We start from the raw sequence: 16,542 nt of genomic DNA on the forward strand, positions 1-16,542 counted from the left end.
CATAAAATTGGCTCAAATACGAACAGAATTATGTGAATTAAGAAGACGTAATTGAAGAAAAGCACCTCAAATAATTTTTTTTATCGGAACACGTCAAGATGATTAAAATGGTTTCTTAATTAAAAAAAACTATTAAGATAAAGCTACCTTTAAAAATTTAGCCTGATTAATGGCTTTAATATTTTGAATAAAGCCTAAGGATGTCAGATTGCCCGGTTCTATCCGATTTTGCCCGGATATTGATTACAAAATTTGGGAAAAGTCTGGTCTGGCCCGGTTGCCCGGATTTCATTAAAAACAGTCCGGATTTTACCCGGACTTATTCACTTTATTTGCCAAATCAAACAAAAAAACTAATAGTGTGCATTTTTTTTTTTAATTTATGCGTCCAAATCGAAATTTTCTTAGTAATTTTTTTAAAAATAGCCTTGAAAATTAATGAACTGATGAGTTTTGATGAAAAAAAAAAACTATTTCAAGTTATTTTTAATTGATTTTCGTGGAGTAATTCCTTAGTTTTGAACCAATTAGCCCGGATATTGCCCGGATTTTTAATCGATAATTTCGAAACACATGCCCGGATTTTGCCAGGTTTTTGAATAATATTGCTAAGATTTATCCGGCCCGTATAGGTGCTGAAAAAATTCTGGCAACCTTACTCTAGCAACTTGATTTAACAACATTATGCCAACCGTGCCACACCGTGGTTGGCTCAATTTGTCCACTTTACTTTTAAAGCCCAGGCATGTCCAAAAACCCGATAAATCTAAAATAGTACATTCAATAAATAATACATAGCTTCCTTTTTATTTAACAATGAAGAATAAAATTAAAGATTTGTTGAATGAAGTGTTGATTGAGAAATTTTATATCCACATTCGGAAAAATCGTATGTTTGTACAGCGTCTGGAATATTTTTCTCTCAGCTTTGTCAAAACTTGAATGAATTATAGTTCAGTTTTAATACAATACAGTTTTTTTTTAAGGAGGTGATTTAATACACAAAACAGATAAAATAATGAAAAACATCACCCATTTTCGTTAAAAACAAACGTCAATTATAAATTTTTCAGAAGTTTTCAGCACATATGCGGGTCGGAAATTTCCGAGAATTTTTTCAACCCTAGCAAAATCCGTGCATTTGATTTCAAAGTTGACGACCAAAAACCCAGGTTATACACTGCCGGCCAAAAGTTTGGGATCACCCACTAAAAAACATGCAAATTTTGATCGTTCATATCTCAGCCGTCTTGGGACATATTGCAAATCTTCTGATCTCATTTGAAAGATAATGAGCAATAGCTATTTCGGAGTTATTTTGCCTAAATATAATGTTTTAGTTTTGAACTTAAAACTTAACCTAAAGTTATGACATTTTCAAAAAATCGCACTCAATATTCAAAGCCGATCATCTCGGGATAGGGTGGACCAAATCTCAAAATTTGAGTGGCATTAGAATCCCTATTCTGTACTTCTCAAAACACAATCAAAAAATTTTGTGAAAAAATTCAAGAATGTACTTGAAATTAATAAAATAGACACTTAAGTTACCGTCCAAAAGTTTGGGATCACCCCTTGGTATGGTGAGTTTGGGATCATTCTTATAAAAACATGCAAATTAATTTTATTCATATCTTTCTCATATTACATCGTATTGCAGATCTGAAGGTCTCATTTGGAAGCTAAGGAATTGTTGTTTTTTCATAAATTCATTCAAAAATTATATTTTGAAGTGAAAACCATAAAAAATCGCCTGAAATTTATTGTTTTTTTGAAAGTTTCCAGTTATGATTCTGATTTTTTTGTAGTTCTCACCTTAAAATAAAATTTTTGAATGAATTTATGAAAAAAACAACAATTCCTAAGCTTCCAAATGAACCCTTCAGATCTACAATACGATGGTATATAAGAAAGATATGAATAAAATAAATTTGCATGTTTTTATAAGAATGATCCCAAACTCACCATACCAAGGGGTGATCCCAAACTTTTGGACGATAACTCAAGTGTCTATTTTATTAATTTAAAGTACATTCTTGAATTTTTTCACAAAATTTTTTGATTGTGTTTTGAGAAGTACAGAATAGGGATTCTAATGCCACTCAAATTTTGAGATTTGGTCCACCCTATCCCGAGATGATCGGCTTTGAATATTAAGTGCGATTTTTTGAAAATGTCATAACTTTAGGTTAAGTTTTAAGTTCAAAACTAAAACATTATATTTAGGCAAAATAACTCCGAAAGAGCTATTGCTCATTATCTTTCAAATGTGATCAGAAGATTTGCAATATGTCCTTAGACGGCTGAGATATGAACGATCAAAATTTGCATGTTTTTTAGTGGGTGATCCCAAACTTTTGGCCGCCAGTGTATCTGAACAAATTTTATTAAAACCCAGAAATTTATGAAGAATATAATTAAGAAAAAAAAATTAAAAAATTATTTTTTAACAAAACTCATCGAAAGATTTTAAATCATATTTAAGGCTTCCGAAAAACCTTTCATCATTATTTTTATAAAACGTCCTCAAAAAATTTTTGTTTTAAAGGCATGAATTTAAGATTTTTACGGCACAATTTGTTTTATTTTTTGTTTGATTTGCCTAATAAAGTGAATAAATCCTTGCAAAATCTAGGCATGTTTGAATGAAATCCTCGCATCCGGGCCGGGTCTTCTCAAATTTTGTAGGGTAGAAGCACTAGCTTTTGAATAGGTACCAGATATTGAACATTAGTAAAATAAAAGTATACAATAAAAAATGAATTAATAATCGTTGTGACATAGTTCAAGCATTTTCTACTTCTGCTCAAATTTCTATCAAGAATTTTGGACTCTTAAAGTCACAATCTCCAAAACTAGAATATGTGTTAAAATGTTGGCTTGGTTTTTGTATTGGATGAAGAAAACAGCCTTTTAAGGCTCGAAAAAGATTGGATTAAAGGCCAAAAAAAATCTAAGATAATAATATGAGTGTTTTCAACTAGGCCTTTTAAGATGGTTTCTGGAAGCGTCACAGCCTTTTTATCTTTATTTTCGTAAAATTATACAACTTAAAGTGTTAAATCATTGGATCACAGAAAACGCCAAAGTTTGAATTTTCGAACGTTCAATCTTGCAGTACTCGTTTTGTAAGGAAATTATTGTTATTGAACAAACCTCAGTTGATGTTTGAAAATATTAACTAACTGTTTCTTGGTTGCTAGCTCAACCGAAATCGCCACTGCAAAGCGTACTATCAAGCGAAATACCCCCGAATACATACGGTGAAATTCAATATTTACGTGTTCAATAATTAGAACATTGGCTGTACAATATTTGAATCATTGTGTTCAGGATGAAAGCAATTTTGAATAAAAAGGCTTAAAAGAAGATTTTAAAACATACTCCCGCAAAAAAAATTATCGATTCGAAGCTGAGAAACAAACATAAGCTGAACTATCAACATTTTATCCGAAAATCTTATCGTTATTTTTAATTGGCCACACATACGTTGAATCCCAAAGATGGTGTTCAATGTGTAGTGTTCGTAATCTATTTAATATGCGAGCAAACCAAAAAAAACGGTCAATCTGTTACAATGTTTATCAGGATAACTTAAAACATTCATATTTTTTGTGAGGAATTTTTAAATATGCAATTTATGGATAGATTCACGTTCACTGAATTCAACTCGAAAAAATTAAAATAAATCTTTCGGAATTTTATAAGGGAATTATAAGGAATAAGGTCAGGTTATTGCTTAAATGAACCAATTGAAAAACTGTATGTCTCGACTGTATTTCCATTCCGATTACAGTGTCTCGGATGGGAAATTTGACAAGAAACATTTTCAACTGACTTAACCGAAGTTACATGCTACTGAATGAGCTATACACGCCTGTTTCACAATTTTCCTCAATTGAAGCTGACAACTTGAATTCAGCATATAATTTTCCAATTAATGATTCTTAAATTATTAATATTATTAAAACGAACTCAAAAGAATTTCGAATTTGAATCTTTAAACATAAATATTTCTTTTAAACAGCTCTCATCAGAGTTTTTATTTTTGATAAAAACTTTCGCAATATTTTCACATAATCGATATGGATTTTTTTTTAGAGATACCTCCTACGCAGACATAATGGTTATTTTTAGGCAATAAACTGATATAGGAAAAATTTACGATGTCTGTGTTATATAAAAAAAATCCAACCTAAATTTGGTATTTAACACATTACAGACCAAATACGAGATATCCCGTTGTTTCTTTTGGTTGCTAATACGCTGCTACACTTAAGCATCACTCAAGAGTTATGAATATTATTTGAAATGTTTATTTTACAAAATTAAACACAACACTTTCAATTACAAAAAGATTTTAAATTTATAAAATTTGGTGAATTGCTTCAGAGATATAGAATGCCGATTTTTGGTGTTTAAAGCAAGGTTGCCGAAAAAAAATCAGTGTTTTGATGAAAAAAATTCTGACTTTCTGTGATTTTACTAAAAAATCCTGTGACGGTTTTCTGTGATGCTTTTTTCCATTAATTTCATTGAAAAGTCATGTCAAAATGCCTCTTTTTAACATTTTACTTTAACTTAAAACAATTAACTTTACCAATTTTATCATATTTTTTTAATTTTAAGATAATTGAAAAAAAAAATTGAAGTTTGAAAAAACGTTCAAAATATTACAATTTTATGAAATCTGTGATTATTTCTAAAAGTCTGTGTTCTGTGACACAGATTCTGTGATGAATATTTGCTCAAAATTCTGTGAAATTATAGATTTTTCTGTGATTTCGGCAACCTTGGTTTACCGGCTTAGATTTTTTGGCGGACCTACTGGACTTGCGATTTAGTTCGGTTGGCAAGTCAGTTGCTTCCTCAGTCGATGTCCGTGAGTTCGAGCCAAAGAATAAATATCGATCACAGTTGTACCGGACAAGTTTTTCAATGACTGTCCACCAACTGCATCGTTGATATTAGTCGCGAATGACATAAATAAGTTGAAATGGCTATAATCGAAACAAAAAAAATCTTTGCGGACCTTAATGTGTTAAGTAACATCGCGTGATATGCATAATTAAAATTTAACTTTTTATGAATTTTAATACACAAAAAATAAATGTCCCTCTAAATTGAAGTAACCCAAATTCAAAGATTTTGTACTTGGTTCTGTTGTGATCGGGCCAAAAGGTCGCAACCAGTTGAAGCAAAATTTATGTTTCGGAATTCGTTTTCATCGTTTCGCCTGCTATAAATCTTGCGGGGAACAAGTTGGTTGGAGTTTCGGTTCCCTAATCTGGGCGATAAGTGGGTGGGTCGGACCTTTATCTGTCTGCCAGCCAGGGAGTTTTGGCCGTAGCTCGTAGGACCTTTTGCCCACCCACCTTGAGAATGAAACAAGAGTTCCGAACATCACAACAAGGAGCTAGTGGTTGGTTATTTACTCATGGACGAGGCCCTCCTTCCGGGTTTTTCTTCTCTGAGTGATGGTCGAACTTAAAGGCTTCCAGTTACCTCGCAAGTGGACTGCACTTCTGCATTGGAAAGTTCGTCCCGGGTATAAGTTGATGGTTCGAAATTTGCTGAACCTTTGTACTGTGAAAATCATGGAAAGGAATCCTGTTGATGTTTTTATTTTCCCTTCACGATAAATGGAAAATGTTCTATCCCTCCCCCATTTTCGGGGAGAAGGAAGTATGGCACATGTTGGTCTACTTTTCCATGTGCATCCAAATGCATCCGACAGACAGTTGAGTTGGAAACAGCTGCTGCTCGGATGTGTTGCAAATTGTTAGGTGCAAATCTTCAAGATATTTTTATTTGAACTTATCCGTTCATCAATCTGGCACCTGATTGCTAATCGGACAGTTGGTTTAAAGATTTTTTTTTTTAAAAGTTATTTACTTATTAGTATTCAGTTGCTAATTTAACTTTTTTTCTAAAGATACAGTTGCGTTAAAAAAAGAATGAAATTTCGAACTTTGGCCAGCTGCCACTTTTGTCTGGGTTGATATTTTATCATAAAATTTCCACAAAATCTCGTTCAACCATCCAACTAACACTCCACAAAATAATATGAATCTACCGGATATGACCGGAAAAATAGGTAAATTTGAGACAGCTTCACAAAATTCACTGTATTTCGACAATTTTCATTTAAAATATTTGAGAAATTGGGCCAAAATGTTTGATCTAGTACCTAGCCAAGTTCCATCAACATAATTTAACGCAATCAAAAATGGGCCCTGTTTGAAAATGAGGTTCACTATCGCCCAACATGCGATTTAATTCTATTTTGGACGGATGTTGAAACGGTCGGCTAGCTCAACCGGCGTATTTGACTCAGGGTCGGCTAAACTTAGGAGTGAAACACCAATGCATGGGCACGAGAAGGAGGACGCACGCAGAGAGGAACCAAGGACAATTAACCCTTCCGAAGTATACCGGCTCTGGTTAATTAATAAGAGTGAAATTTCATTTTAATATTTATATTTTTTTCTCAAATCAACACACAACATTAGGAAGGGAGGTCGGTGCGGCCGTTCTGCAACCCGGTCCAACTTGGGCAACTTGGGTTCAACATGGGATATGATGGTTGACACGACGAAGATAGATTTGTGTTCTATATGAAGCCTTATCTTGAGTCTTGGGGCTTGGACATTTTGGGTACAAGACGGGGCATTACCTTGACACGATGGTTGATGGCGTAGTGTCGATGCGGCCCGTACCTGGCATTCATGGGTTGAAGTGGGAACATGCGGTCTAGCCAACGAATGGAGCCAGCGGTCTGGGTTTCCTTGCATGTACGGCTACGAGCTCTGTTTTGCGGGGCCCACATGAACAATGGCCCTTGTCGCTACCGGAACGGAATTCCACAGTCGACCTCGGCTGTTGGCGGAACGTTTTACCGATGATGTGGCAGTCAAAATGGCGTCGGTTTGGCCGGGATCGAGTAGTGACAACGTGGCTGATGGTCCGGATTATCCGCGCGATTTATTCCAGGCAATCCCAAAGGCTGTTTGATGCGGGATGCAGGGGATATCAGCCCGATCCCGGCGAATTTTCGGCCCTTAGGCGTTTTTTACAACCACTGCACACGTGGTAGGTGATAATTTTCACCAACGAAAAAATGCTCACACTTTTGACGGAGCGTGTCCGTCCAGCTTGACTGTTCAACCACTTCTCCCGGTTTTTCGCGATCATCCGATCCTCCTCGCAAGCCCGATGATTCTCTCTCCATTCCTCTCTCGTTCTCCTGCTCTCTACCGGATGTCGATCTGTCACCTGAACGCAAACTCTGGTGACGTACAGCAACTTATCGTTTCGTTGAAATTCGACGAGGTGGGGATAGGATCATAGGGTGACCAAGGACATAGCCACAACTTCGGGTATCACTCCCGGGCACGGAAGCAGGCCCGAATCACGTCACCGGTCCGGGTTGGGCGTATCCCAGGGCATCGCGCTCTGAAATACCCCGGACAGATGATCTTCCGTTGTGATACTTATACCGAATTTGTAACCCTTTTTGCAAATCTCTCCCTATCAAACGACACAACTATATACAATATATTTTCTACTATACAAAGAGCCTTTTACAAAACAATAACAAAATTAATACTTTAAATATTTAAACTAGAAAGACAAACTATAATATACTTGGGATGGGTATTAACAAACATCATACTTTTGTTTTGTTTTGTTTATGTTTACAACCTTGATAACAGTACATAGTTTTTCGTATTTTGTAAAGTTAAACTGTATTTCGTTAACAAGTTTTAGTATCATTGTCTTCCTTGGCCATAGGCTTTGTCCAGTAAATTGAAGGTTTTTATTTAAAACCAATCAGTAATCGCGAAATTTACCTCGTTGATATACGATAGTAAAACTGATCCAAAATGGTTGACTGCTGCAATTCGTGCGCAACATCGGTCCCCCTTGAAGAGGCCATCGTATGCAATGGTTTTGTAAGTCAGTGTTCCACTTGCAATGCGTCAATGTATCCCGTGAAATGCATGAAGCTTTTAAGCAAAACCACCAAATTCGCTGGATGTGTCTTGCTTGTAATAAGATCATGGAAAATGCAACATTTACCACTGCATTAGCATCAACAAATGCCGCTGTTCTTCAGATGGAAAATCAGCATAATCGAGTCCTGGAAGAGCTGAGAAATGAAGTAAGAAAGAACAGTGAAAAAATAAACACGATTCTCGAAATGAACAATCCTCGTACGCCTAAGCGTCCGGGGAACTTTATTTTGCCTCCTCCCAGCGCTAAACGTAACCGCACAAGTTTTGCTTCTACTCCAAACCAACTAACGCCAAGAGCACAAGCCGAAGGTAAGAAAGAAGATTTAGGTGGTTTGGTCAAAATTGTCCATGAGAATCCAAAATTTTGGCTGCACCTCTCAAAATTTGATCCCCAGACATCTGTTGACGAAATTGCTAAATTGGTTAAACTAAATTTGGATATTCACTCTGATATGGAAGTGGTAAAACTGATACCTAGGGGTAGAAGTTTAAACGAGTTATCATTTGTGTCATTTAAAGTGGGAATTCCAATTGAACACAAAGAGAAGGCCCTAACTGCCTCTACATGGCAGAAAGGAATATATTTTCGGGAATTTGAATTCATATCTGCGCGCCGAGCCGATATCTTTCGGTTCGATCCACAACCAGCTGTGCCTGCTGCCCTCGCCACCGCTGCTGACATCGTCGCCCAAACAGTAGCATCAAGTAATGAACAGCCTATTGCCAATCCTTTCTTGTCCCAGCAGCGTACGGAGCCAACAATGCAGGTTTCGTTTCGCCAACAATAGTTTGCCACTTCGAATTGCAAGCACCAACTTTCTGTCGCGCTCATCATGTTGTTCGCCTGCAATAAGAAAACATCATTACTTGCCGGTTAGAGAGAGTTTATTAAGCATTTACTACCAGAATATGAATAGTATCCGAAGCAGGAGGCGACTTGAGACCGTTTTTTTGTCATCGCTCGAGTTGGACTACGATGTGTTTGCGTTCTGTGAAACGAATTTGGATTCATCGATTAGTGATCGAATGATATTTCCCGATAATTTTACAACTTACCGCTGTGATCGATCGCCTACTAACTCCGATAAGGTTTCTGGAGGAGGTGTGCTGATTGCCGTTAACAATCGTTTGGTCAGCACTTTGATTAGCGACTCGACCTGTAATGAAGAAATTACGGTCAAAATAGTTCTCGATGGAAACGAAATTATTGTATGCTGCATCTTCTTACCTCCGGGCTCTAGTAGCAGCAGATATTCTTCACATACAGCTAGCGTAGGCTCGTTTATTAATAACACGTCGTCTGAAAGCAAAACGATTATTGTAGGTGATTTCAACTTAAGAAATACTACATGGTATCGTGATAAAGATTCTGATCTTCATCTTTTACCGAGCAACGTTCGCTTACCAGAAGAAGCTATTCTTGAAGACGATATGGCTGCATCTGATCTGTTTCAAGTATGCGGAATACCGAATCAAAACAATCGTTTTCTTGATTTGTTATTCACGAATGACGTGGAGTGCTGTCAAATCGAAGAAACTACACCGCTAATACAGAACGAGGCGCATCATAAAGCAATGTCGTTACGAGTCAATGTGGATAAACTCCAGTACGAAGATACACCGCCAGCGCATGAACATAAGGTAATGATCGATATGAAACATTTCAATGAGGTCGCTGTTTCTCAATCACTGTTAGAAGTTGAATGGAGCACGATATTTATACAATCCGAAGATTTTGTATACGACATAGCTAATTCACGTGCACGTTCTATGCTAGAATTTTTGAGCAATCTTGGAGTTTTTGATAACATTAACGAAAGTTATTGCTCGGTTGAATGTGCATTGGATTTCAATGTTTTGTTGTTCTACACTGTCGTTTACGGCATATTGCTTAACCATTGTAGAATAACCATATTCAAATCAGGCAGCCCCAGATTCCCGGAGTGGTTTGACGCTGACACAATACGCCTCTTAAAGGACAAACGAAGGAAACATAATCGATACCGTAGAACTAAAACTCAGTCTGATAAAACCGCATATCGAGTTGTGGTGAATGCATTTAAAAGCCTGCATAGAGCCCAGCGATGTTTGTACTTTGTTAATCTTCAACGAAATATTCAAATTGAACCGAAACGATTCTGGAAGTATTGTAATTCCTAACGAAAGTCTAATTTAATACCGAAAAATGTTTCGTACTGCTCTAAAACTGCAAACAATTTAGAAGAGGCTTCTGAACTATTTGCAAAATATTTTCAAAGCGTATACTGCTCGAATTCTACTGGAACAGATCTCGAGTATGAGCTTCCGGTGAATGTTATTCCCGAGCTGGCAATATCGATAACAGACGTCAGAAGGAAAATTTTAATGCTTGACGAAGCTAAAGGCAGCGGTCCTGACGACTTAACTAACTCACTCCTAAAAAAGTGCGTTGGCGGGCTTGAAGCACCCTTGCATCGCCTTTTCTTGGATTTTATTAACGAAGGAATTTTTCCGAAGTTTTGGAAGATTTCCCATATTATACCGATACATAAATCTGCTTCTAAGCTTCCTGTTGAAAATTATCGTGGAGTCGCTATTCTTTCTGCCATACCCAAGCTTTTTGAGAGCATTGTCTACGACCATATGTACCCATGGTTGGAAAGAAGAATATCCGACGTACAACATGGTTTTTTGCGAAGACGATCGACCGTGACAAATCTTGGAGAGTTTGTCTCAAGAACCTCAAAATGGATGATGCAAGGACTACAGGTTGACGCTATATACACAGACATGTCGAAAGCATTTGATGTGATCGAAATCAACGCTTTACTTTCCGTGCTCTGTAAAAATGGAATTGGTGGTACCTGTCTCAAATGGATACGTTCATACCTCGTTCAAAGAGTTCAATATGTGAAGTTAGGAAACGTCAGATCCGGTACTTTCTTGATTAACAGTGGTGTACTACAAGGGAGTCACTTGGGACCCCTTCTTTTCATCACTGTTATGAATGAGTTTCCCGAAGTTCTACAGGACGTGTTTGTGCTGATATATGCAGACGATCTTAAAATATTCCTTCCCGTTCGTTCTCCGAAGGATTGCTTAATTTTGCAAAATGCGCTATACCGATTTTCAGAATGTTGTAAAAGCCATGGACTGAAAATTAACGTATCCAAGTGCAACGTTATATCATTTTCTCGCAAAATAACGAACATTATGTACGAGTATCGCTTGGAAAACAGCTTGATAATTACTAGGAAGACATCGGTAAAGGATCTTGGAGTCGAATTGGACAAAGAACTAAATTTCACGAAACATATAGAGCAAGTGGTAGTCAAAGCAAACTCTATGCTTGGAATGATCAGCAGAATTTGTCATGAGTTGAATGACCCATATACTATCGTGAAAATCTATGTTGGTTTAGTTCGTACAACAATTGAGTACGAAAGTATTGTTTGGCAACCATATTACAACGTCCACATTAAAAGATTAGAAAGAGTCCAAAAGAAATTCCTCAAATACGCACTGAGAAACCTTGGGTGGCAAGAGACAATGCCGGGTTACCGTGCTTTGTGCATGTTGGTTGGATTAGATTCGCTCGAAAATCGTAGAAAATCAATCGATGTATTGTTTCTGAAGGATTTAGCAAGTGGAAGGTATTATTCGCCGTATATGCTTTCCCAGATATCGCCCAACGAAGGACGCAGCAGTTTGCGCAGCGTAAGGCCATTTCAGCTTACAAATAGGATCCAGAATTACGCGCGAAACGAACCTATGTATAGAATGATGGCACTCTACAACGCATATGTCGAAGATATCAACTTGAGCATGTCCAGAGACCAAATTAAAACTAGTGTTAGAAGATGTTTTACAACAAATTAAAATAAGAAGTGAGTGTTAATTTAAGTTATAACTCAGATAAAAGGCTAAAGCCTAGGATACAAATAAATAAATAAATAACAAATCTATTTTTATTAATAACAATGTGCATTGTTACCATAAACGGTAACAATGTTTGTATGGAAAATATCGTAATCGATGTTTTTTGAGATTTGATGGTAATTGATAAAAACTTCATTCCCGATTTGTTTGGAAACGTAAATTTTTTAACAGTGCTAGAAAAAAGAAGAACAAAGTTTCAGAAACGACCTGCAAAAAAAACTGGTTTACAAGTTTGATACATACAAACTTGTAACGAGTATTGTATTAATTCTTCCGTTAGAATCTCTTCTTAATTGAATATTTTCCATTTCCAGTTAATGCTGAAACTGTTTATGAAACTATTAATGAAACTTCTACGAATTCTAACTCAGTGTTGATTCCTTTTAAACTGATTAAGCCATTTTACCCAATGACCATATTGTGGGAATTTCTAGTGACTTTCAATGATTTCAACCATATTATAGTTCAGCGGAAACCGCAATCTTGGATTTCAAGATGACGCCTGATAGCGAAATTTGTATTCTGCTCGTTGATCCTTTTCAACTTACACCCATATTGTGGGAGTTTCATGTGATTTTCAGTGATAAACAGCATTTTAAAGTTCAGTGGAAGCCGTCATCTTGGATTTCAAGTTGACGTCCGATAGCGAAATTCGACTTCTTATAGTTTAGACCTTTCACCAAATACCAATATTGTGGGCCTTTCATGCGATTCTTAGTGACTAACAACATTTTAAAGTTCAGCGGAAGACGCCATCTTGGATTTCAAGATGGCGTCGAAAAGAAAAAAAATCGGCTTCTTCTAGTTTAGCCCTTTCAACCAATACCCATATAGTGGTTGTTTAATGCGCCTTTTGGTCGTTTACAGCATTAAAAGTTCAGCGGATGCCGCCATCTTGGATTTCAAGATGGCGTCTGATAGGAAAATTCGACTACTACTCTTGATTTATTACACGGGTGATTAACAACCATTCCGTTTTTATTTAAAATGTCTGTCCTCATTTACTGTACTAAGGATTAACAACTCAGAAATGAGGAACTCATCCTAAACGTGTAATTGGTTGGCTTGCGAGAGAAGCGTCAAATCGAATTGACTAACGCCATATTGGTTGCAAAATCGAAGGGCACAAAATGACGCCATGTTGATGGATTCACAATGCAAGCATTGGAAAATATTTTTTCAGGCCCGTTTTCCATCAATTCCATCATGATTGATCATCAGATTTGACGAGGCGCATTTATTTTAAGATACTATTTCATACACATTTTACCTAAAATCTTGACTGGCAGTAAAAAAGAAGTTCATAATATGATTAAAACATTGGTATTTTGGCTATTAATTTTACCAGATCATATCTCAATAATGCAATCATCATTCATCAACCATTATGGTTGATGAGAGCTCACAGAATCGAGAAAAAAACAAAAACTCCTAACATGTTTAATAATAGCTTTTTGAAAGCTTTGGTGACCAACATTGATGACCAACAATGATATGTTATGATGACGTTTCTAGGGTAGGGCCAAACAGCCTATTGGCTTTATTAGAGTCCAGGTGATAGAATGCGCTTTAGCTTTTTATGAAGATTAATGCTATAGTCCAAACGAAATTTTGCTGACCATAATAAAGCTAAAATTGTTACTTGGGCCCTGATCCAGACTTCCTGGCTGTCGACAAACGTTCCCCAAACACTTTAATTACATTTGTTACGGTTGATTTGGCAATTTTTAGCGATTTTGCCAGCTTTGCGTGCGAGTAGCTCGGATTTTCGCGATGCGCGAGCAAAATTTTGATACGCTGCTCTTCTTCCTTGGACGGCATTTTGACAACTGAAGAGTGAATTCCAAAATCAAAATAGAAGCAACATTCTACACACAGACCTTCAAAATGAGGGGTGTTCAGTTTTTTTAAATGCAAAGTTGAAAGAAATACGGCAAGTTGATATTGACCAAATTTTGACTGTATCACCCTTTATTTCAATTCACTTGACGAATCCGAATCAAAATGTTCTTTTTTAGGGTTTGTTATACTGACTTATTGGAGGCTAACTTTTTCTGTTTGTTACATAGTTCGCTTTACAAATTTAAGGGTTGTGTTTTTTTATTTCACTCATATTTGATTTAATTTGATTCGATATTTGATATGATGCGGGTGTTATTTCGTTGGGTGTCTGTTGATGATGAGCTGGCGGTTGATGGTGGTAGAGGGCGGTGCAGGCAGAAGGCGGTTGCAATGAATGGAGGCGATGGGTGGAGGCGGTGGTGGCTGTAGGCGAGAGTTTAAAAGAAAATAGCATTTTTCTTTTAGTACAAGTATTAAATGCAAATAGTTTCGAAGGCTTAGACCAGTAGTCTTGCGACGCACACAGGGGTAAATGCACCTAATAAGCGATCAAAGTTATTTGCGGACAAACGGTAAACGGTAGACATTTGATGTCTTCGCAACATTTTTATATTTTTTGATGATCTATCAAATTCTTGATAGAAAAAAGTGATTTTTCCATCTGGAAGGGAGATAAAAAATTTTTTTCTTGTAATAACTAGTTTAGAGACTTGATGTTTTCACAAAAGTTGTAGATCTTATTATTCTAAGCAACTTTGCTGAAGACACCATCAAGATCGCATTAAAATCATAAAAGTTACGAGCATTTGAAAAATAACGAGCATTTTAACAAGTAGTTTTGAGTTTTTATTTAATATCTTTTTTAGTATACGATTTACAAACTTGGTGTATTTGAGAAAGTTGTTCAAATTGTTGAAACACACAATTTTGTGGGACATTTCAAATACATATTTCAACTAAGAAAGCGGATACACTACAAAATATGCAAAATAATTCCATTTTTCAGTAAGTTATAACTCTAAGAGTTCGGACAAGTTCGTATAATTTTTTGAGTGGGTTTTGTTGGTCAAGTTATTGGCTTTCCATTGATGTATAAATTAAACATTAGTTTCGGATATATTTTCTGCAAACTAGCAATCAATAATGAGCTTTTTCCTCTAGAAACGATCAATATTCTAAGAAAAAAAACCCTCAATTTTTCTTGTTTTTAGAGGAAAAAACGCATTATTGATTGCTAGTTTGCAGAAAATCTATCCAAAACTAATGTTAAATTTATATATCAATGGAAAGCCAATAACTTGACCAACAAAACCCTCTCAAAAAATTATACGAACTCGTGCGAACTCTTAGAGTTATAACTTACTGGAAAAATGCATTATTTTGGATATTTTGTAGTACATCTCCTTTCTTAGTTGAAATATGTATTTGAAATGTTCCACAAAATTGTGTGTTTCAACAATTTGAACAACTTTCTCAAATATAGCAAGTTTGTAAATCGTATACTAAAAAAGATATTAAATAAAAACTCAAAATTACTTGTTAAAATGCTCGTTATTTTTAAAATGCTCGTAACTTTTATGATTTTCATGCGATCTTGATGGTGTCTTCAACAAAGTTGCTTAAAATAATAAGATCTACAACTTCTGTAAAGACATCATGTCTCTAAACTAATAATTACAAGAAATAATTTTTTTAACTCTCTTCCAGATGAAAAATTCACTTTTTTCTTTCAAGAATTTGATAGATCATTAAAAAATATAAAAATGTTGTTAAGACATCAAATGTCTACCGTTTACCGTTTGTCCGCAAATAATTTTGATCGCTTATTAGGTGCATTTACCCCTGGGTGCGACGTTGCGCTTTAGGTGAAGCTTTAGGCGATGCTTGAAACTTGAAGTAGCGCAAGATTTTATAGAACCAGGAACACTGTTGTAAAGTTTTGTTATTATCAGGCTGAATGTTTTTTTCCCAAATTCAGTGTTCGATCTCTGGACAACAAGTTGACCAGTTTGTCTTGTTGCTCTGATTGAACCTGTCCTTTGCACGGGTACACTGGGCTGATTTGAAAGTCCGGCTGCTATGGAATGCATGTGGACAATCGTTTGCAGCTCAAAAAGTCCTCTGATTGGAAGAAATGAATCCTTTTCGTTGTGATAGAGCGATATTATCGGGAACAGATGAGGTTTTCTAAGTATTGCTTTCAAGGAACGATTTTGGAGAGTTTGTAGTTCGCGCAATCTAGATTTACTCACGTTTCCCCAGACTGATACAAGATATTGTAATCTTGAGTGTACTAGGGAGAAGTACAGTTTTTTTAGCCAGCAAACAGGAACGTAAGGAGATATTTTTTCGCAGTATTCCACAAATAAGTGCGATTTTTTTTAAGTAGATCGATATAGTATTCCCAACTCAAAGTGCAGTCAATAATTAGGCCGAGATATTTACAAGATTGAACTTGTTTGATTAGTGAGTTTCCTACTGGTATGTTCACAAAGTCAGGTTCTGCACGTCTTGATCAACGGAAGATCATATAAGTCGTTTTGCTTAGATATAAGGATATTTTTGTTCTCGATTGATGCTGGAAATAAGGAACGTTTTATTTTAAAGACTGGGTGAACGATTTCTGATTTCTAATCAACCTGACTCAGCGAATTTTGATTTCTCGATAAAAATTACATTTGTAATTCTGTGATTTAACCCAAAAAGTTTGTAACGATTACACAGGAGAATAGCATTTCCGTCACAGTTTACGATCGGACGCTTG

General features: G+C 36.1%; 1 protein-coding gene and 1 long non-coding RNA gene across 6 annotated transcripts in view; one reads left to right on the plus strand and one right to left on the minus strand.

Moving 5' to 3' along the window:
* The window catches only part of LOC129755947 (ras-specific guanine nucleotide-releasing factor 2-like), a 546,013-nt gene that overhangs the window by 251,055 nt on the left and 278,416 nt on the right, over positions 1–16,542 (plus strand). The gene's annotated exons all lie outside the window — the stretch shown is intronic.
* On the minus strand, positions 8,691–9,323 carry LOC129755950 (uncharacterized). Its single transcript, XR_008739357.1, has 4 exons — positions 9,247–9,323; positions 9,075–9,175; positions 8,922–9,007; positions 8,691–8,862 (listed from the first exon to the last, which is right to left on the minus strand). It is a non-coding gene; the product is annotated as an uncharacterized LOC129755950 (long non-coding RNA).

The sequence above is a fragment of the Uranotaenia lowii genome, chromosome 3, assembly GCF_029784155.1.
Source record: "Uranotaenia lowii strain MFRU-FL chromosome 3, ASM2978415v1, whole genome shotgun sequence".
NCBI lineage: Eukaryota > Metazoa > Arthropoda > Insecta > Diptera > Culicidae > Uranotaenia > Uranotaenia lowii.